This window comes from Drosophila willistoni, unplaced genomic scaffold (genome assembly GCF_018902025.1).
Source record: "Drosophila willistoni isolate 14030-0811.24 unplaced genomic scaffold, UCI_dwil_1.1 Seg774, whole genome shotgun sequence".
NCBI classification, from domain to species: domain Eukaryota; kingdom Metazoa; phylum Arthropoda; class Insecta; order Diptera; family Drosophilidae; genus Drosophila; species Drosophila willistoni.
This window is the reverse complement of record NW_025814677.1, coordinates 23,337-29,075: the sequence shown is the minus strand read 5'-3', so window position 1 is coordinate 29,075 and position 5,739 is coordinate 23,337. Positions and strand designations below refer to the sequence as shown.

At 45.3% G+C, this 5,739-nt stretch overlaps 1 pseudogene; it reads right to left on the bottom strand.

Annotated features, from left to right (window-relative positions):
- Positions 1–2,026: 2,026 nt before the first annotated feature.
- On the bottom strand, positions 2,027–3,152 carry LOC6637582 (annotated as a pseudogene).
- Between the last annotated feature and the right edge of the window lie 2,587 nt (positions 3,153–5,739).

Below are 5,739 nucleotides of genomic sequence, written 5' to 3'. Positions count from 1 at the left end.
AACAAACAAAACGTTGCGTTGCGGCCCAAATGAGCATAAAACCAGAGGGCCGGGGCTAACTTCGACCGCGTCAAAGTTTGTATACCCTTGCAACTTTTTTGGTAACTCTTTCCTTACCTATAGCCATCAAAATGGAAAAACGTTTTTTCTAAAAAGGCTAAAGTTTGTGAAAGAACGGCCTACAATCTTAGCATAGGAAAGATATTGATCAAAGTCACTGTTTTCCACCGATCGTTCCTATGGGAGCTATATGATATAGTCACCCGATCTTTATGAAATTCGGCACAGTCATTAACAGATATATTAAACTAACAAATAATTAATTTGAAAGCAATCGCGTCAAAAGTAACGAAGTTATTGAGGAAAGTCACTGTTCACCACCGATTGTGCCTAAGGGAGCTATATGATATAGTCGCCCGATCTTAATCAAATTTGGCACAGTCATTAATAGTTATGCTAAACTGAGAAATATAAATTTTTATGACAATTGCTTCAAAAGTAACGAAGTAATTGACAAAAGTCACTGTTTTCGAAAGATCGTTCCTATGGGAGCTATATGATATAGTCACCCGATCTTGATCAAATTTGGCATAGTCGTTTATATGTGTAATTAACTCACCAATATTAAATTTTACGACAATAGCTCAAAAAATAACGAAGTTATTAAGAAAAGTCACTGATTGTGACTTTGGCGTTTGTATGGGAGCTATATGATATAGTGATCCGATCCGGCTGAATCCGAGATATACAACGCCTGCAGTATATACAAATCTACATGCAAAATTTCAGCTCTGTAGCTCTTACGGTCTAGGAGGAGTTTGCGTTGATCCAGACGGACGGACGGACGGACGGACGGACGGACGGACATGGCTATTTGAACTCGTCTCGTCGTGCTGATCAAGAATATATATACTGCTTCCTTCTATGCGTTGCACACTTCTGACCAAAATTAATATACCCTTTTTGCAAGGGTATAAAAATGGTAGAAAAATGAAGACGAAAAAGAGATGAAATAAGTGGGTGAAATTTTTGTTTAAGAGAAGAAAAATAAAAGAAAACATTTTGTGTCTTCGATTTTGGCTGATAACAAAGAATGGACTGAGAAATGAAAGGAAAGTTCAGCCACACAAATGCAAATTGATAGACACAGACAATGAGGCGTATGAGTGATGTTTCCTGAAGATGACTATGATGATTATGGCTATAATGACGCTGTTGATTGTGTCGAGTGCTGTGATGAAGCTGATGCAGAAGGTGCGTATACAAATTGAAAATGAAAAGTTTTGTGTTTTTCGGAAAAGAAATCATTAAAGAAAATAGACAGAGTGGATACATTATTTCTTTTTTTGTTTTCATATTTGAATTATTATTTGATTCTTTGATTTTGCAGCATTTGTTCAGAGTTTTCTGTTTCGGTAAAGCAGAAAACATATAGATAGAGAGACAGATTTAGATATAGATACAGAGTTATAGATAGACAGAGGTAGATATAGAAATAGAGATAGAGTTTTAAATTGATAGACAGATGAGATAGATAGTTAGAGTTAGATAGGCGAGGCTGGCTTTTGATTAATGGGCGCGACTAGTTGCAAACATTTTGTGGCCATTAATCAAAGACGCAGCCCCGAGATGAAAGATAGATATAGATAAGCGATAGAAGGAGTGTATGTATAAAGAGTGTGTGAGTTGTGTTGGTTGTGGCAGCTGTCGACTGTTTTTTTTTTTTGGTGGATGTGAAAGAAGAAGGTGGTTTGTGGCATGGTGTGTGTTCGGTTAGCTCTCTGGGCCGAGAGTTTGTTTTTCTTTTGTTTGATTGGAAGGCAATTTTTGCTGGGGTGCAATGCCATACGGCATCGCCCCCATCTCGTTCTAGTTCAAGTAAATAAATTAAAATAAATAATTTATAAATATATATAAATATAGACATTAATTAACTGGTCATCATTTTTTTGTTTTTGCGAATGTTCTCTCTCCTTGTCAGGCTTTGTTGTCCTTCATATGGAGGGCGGAATGGAAGGCCGATGTCTTACCGTCTGGCCTGTTTGTATCCCTGGTAGGCAATAGTCTGGGCCACAGGTGAGCTGTAGGCACCATGGGTATCCCAGCCGGAGCTGCCGATGACCAGCCGCTGCTGGCAGCACCACCACCGCCGGATGACCAGCCACCAGAGCTAGCAGAGGAGGAGCCAGCGTTCTTTCCACCGAAAAGACCGCCGAGCAGACCACCGCCAGAGCCGCCGGAACCGCCCAGACGGCTCAGACCACTTGATGCACCGGCAGCCAAAGCGAGAAAGAAGGCAATCACGGAGACAACCAAAGCCTTCTTGGCCAAGAAGAGCAGACCGAAGATGGAACCAACGCCGAGGACCGCAATCTGTCCTGTCCTGATGGGGAGGAACTTCTTCAAGAGCTTCTTCTTGCGGGTACGGGACTCGACAACCAATTCACGGAGATCGGCCTTGATGTCATCGGGAATGGCACGGGCAACGCTGCGAGCGGCATTGGCGAAGTTGAAGTTCAAAGAGCGCTCAGCGAAGAAGCTCTTAGCATTGTCCATGAAGTAGTTGCTCATCTCGGTGGTGCGAGCCTCCACAGAGGGAGCGGCCTCAACAGCGATAGCATTGTCCAGAGATTTGCCCTGACGTCCTTCATTGGCCTTGACCAACGAGACACCGCCGAACAGTTCGATTTGTGGATTTTCAATTGTGGATTGGCCTTGCGGAAGAGCTGCAGAGACTTTCACTGTCTCAGGGCTACATTAGTGTGGCTTCTGATGATTAATTTTTATTTCATGGGTGATTCTATTTTGTTTTTTTTTTCTCTTTCTTTTATAGTTTCACTTTCACGGTGCCACAAAAAAATTGTGTTCTTTAGTGTTCTTTATATAATATGTTCTATATATAATAAGTTAATCCTTGGTTTTGTGTTTAATCCGTACCGTTAGCTGAAGACACGAGATAGAATCAGCCTCCAGGCATTTGGCAAATGCACCGGACTGTTCCTCGGTGGCGGCCTTGACAGGATCGACCGAGATGCCCGATGCCAAAAGCAGGACACATGCGGTAGCAATGAAGAACTTCATGGTTATGATTTGTTTTTGAACTAAACTGAATTCCTTGGGCACCACCGAAATCACTGGTGTGTTCATTCGAATGGAACAAGCTGCGGTTTGATAATTTTTCGACGCTGTCAGGCTGTTTTTAAAGAGTTTCCAACCTAACGGATGCCTCGCTGCGGCATAACGGAAAATTATGTAAAAAGTGCACTGACTGGAAGTGGAAAACATCGAAGCTAGAGGAACGACGCTGATTCGACGCTCCGTTGCAATCCGGTTTTTTCGCTAGTCTACGGGACGTGTATTATCTGCAGAGTAAAGCGGACAGTGTGAGACGGTGTTGGCTACGCAGGCCTACTCACGGTTATCCCGAATCGTCAGGCACCCGGTCGCGATTTCGTTTTAAAACCTGCTGGGGCTGCTGCGGTCATCCGTCCAAAGGGGTGAGGGGCGTAAATTGCTCTCCTCGCAGCTCTCGCGCGCGTGTGTGTAGTAGTGGGGTGGTCGCACCCCTATCACCATCATCGACATCGATAACACCAACTGAAGTGTCTCCTGGTTTGAGCCATCGCTTCTAATATATATATTTACATATATACGTACATACACAAATATTTTTTGGTCTCTGTTTTTCTTTTTCTTCCACCTTTTTTTTTCCACAGCTGGACAGCCGACTCGTGGTGCAGGTATCAGCTGTGCACTGGTCAGGCCAACCCGGGCTTAAAATCCCCAACATTGGCACCTGCCAACTCCGCGAAATCGCTGAAAGCTTTAAAGCGGAGCTTAAAGTGAGCTTTAAAGTGATCGCGCAAAGTGCGGCATACTTTTAAGGGCCCCCATGGTATCTAGCTGTGTTTCAGCCCTCCAGCTGTAAACTCGGTCTGTGGGCCCCAAGACAAGCACTCTGCCTTGTAGGCGAAAGTACCAGGCTCAAATCCGCCCTGTGGAAAATTTTTCAATCGGAGTACTTTTTGTTTTTTGTATAGAGATTAATTGTCAGAGACAAGCACTCTGTCTTGGAGGCGAAAACACCAGGTTCAAATCCGCCCTGTGGAAAATTTTTAAAATTTTTTTATTAATTTTTTTTAAAATTAATTTTTTTTATTAATTTTTTAAAATTAATTTTTTTTAATTAATTTTTTTTAATTAATTTTTTTTAAATTAATTTTTTTTAAATTATTCAATTAATTTTTTAAATTTTCAATTAACTCGGACCGACATTTGAATTGTGTGGAGCCGAGCAGGGAGCGGCATAACTCCCAAAAAACCCCAGGGGGAAATACCTGGCTTCAAGCATTGAGGGCTTGAGATCGGCTGCCTTGATGGCGGGGCCAAGTGGGCGGCGTCAGTCAATGGCGCTCGCCTCAGCACCGGCTCTATGGTCTGAGTCTGTTTGCGCCGACAGTCCATGCAGTCAGCTTGCGATAGAGGCTCTGTTCGGTCATGAGCGAGTAGGAGTAAATGAGTTGTTTGGCGTGACCGATACGCCAAAGAGGCTGCGTGAAGTTTCCCAGAGTCCTCCAGCAGGCGGCGCGATGCAACCAAAGAAATCTAAGTTGCAACAAGTAAGGGGCAAGAGCGAGTTGGCAGAAATGGGAGCGTTACTGGAGGAAATAGCCGAACGAATCAAGCCAGAAAAGGAGGGAGGCAAGCGAGCCATTACGAATGCTCTCAGAGAGAAAGTCGACAGACTTAAAGAATTGCAGCAGGCAGTGAGTAGCATTCTGTGCAGCGATAGCGACCCGGAAACAGTAGCGGCATGCCCCAAGTGCACTAAAGTGTCCCTCGTCACCAGAGGGCAACAAACGGAGAAGCCGCAACAGCAGCCTAGGATGCCCCGCCAGAGAGCAGTCGCCGCCGCCGCCAACACTTCGGATACCGTTTCGCCGAAAAATCGACGGCCGCGAGAAACTTTTTCGTCGCACGACAACGAGGGAATTGTGCCACAAACAGAGCCTGCATGGCAGACAGTGACGACGAGGCGACCGACACGGACTCTACCAAAGAAGCGTCCTGCCGCTATTTTGGTACAACGGAAGAGTGGGATGACATATAGCGACATGCTAAAGCTGGTGACAGGGAGCCAGGATACCAAGCTGCAGGCAGTGGGCGAAAGCGTGCGCTCCGTGAGACGTACCGCCAAAGGAGACCTCCTACTTGAACTAAACGCAGCAGGAGCAGAGAATGTCACCCAGCTGAAGGAGGACATAGGATCCGCGCTTGAAGGTCAAGTCGAGGCAAGGGCACTATCGAATCTGACCAGATTGGAGATTCTGGACATGGATGGCGGAACCACCAAGGAGGAAATCGTTCAGGCCGTCTCCGACCAGCTGAGTCTGAAAATTGTTGCCGCAGATGTTAAGAGTCTGCGCCCAGCGCACGGAGGAAACCAGAGGGCAACAATCTGTGTCCCAGGAGCGGTAGCAGAAGCAATCCTGAAAGCAGCCCACCTGAAGATTGGATACTCGGTATGCAGGGTACGCGTAAGCACTTCGGCGTCTAGATGCTACAGGTGCCTTGAATTTGGACATATGGCGGCAACGTGCAACAGCCCCGTCGACAGGACAAACTGGTGCATAAGATGCGGCGGCAAGGACCACAAAGCGAAGGAATGCACAAATGGTTTCAACTGCTGTATATGCGAGTCAAGAGGGATCACCGAGCGAAAACACGTAGCAGGCAGCC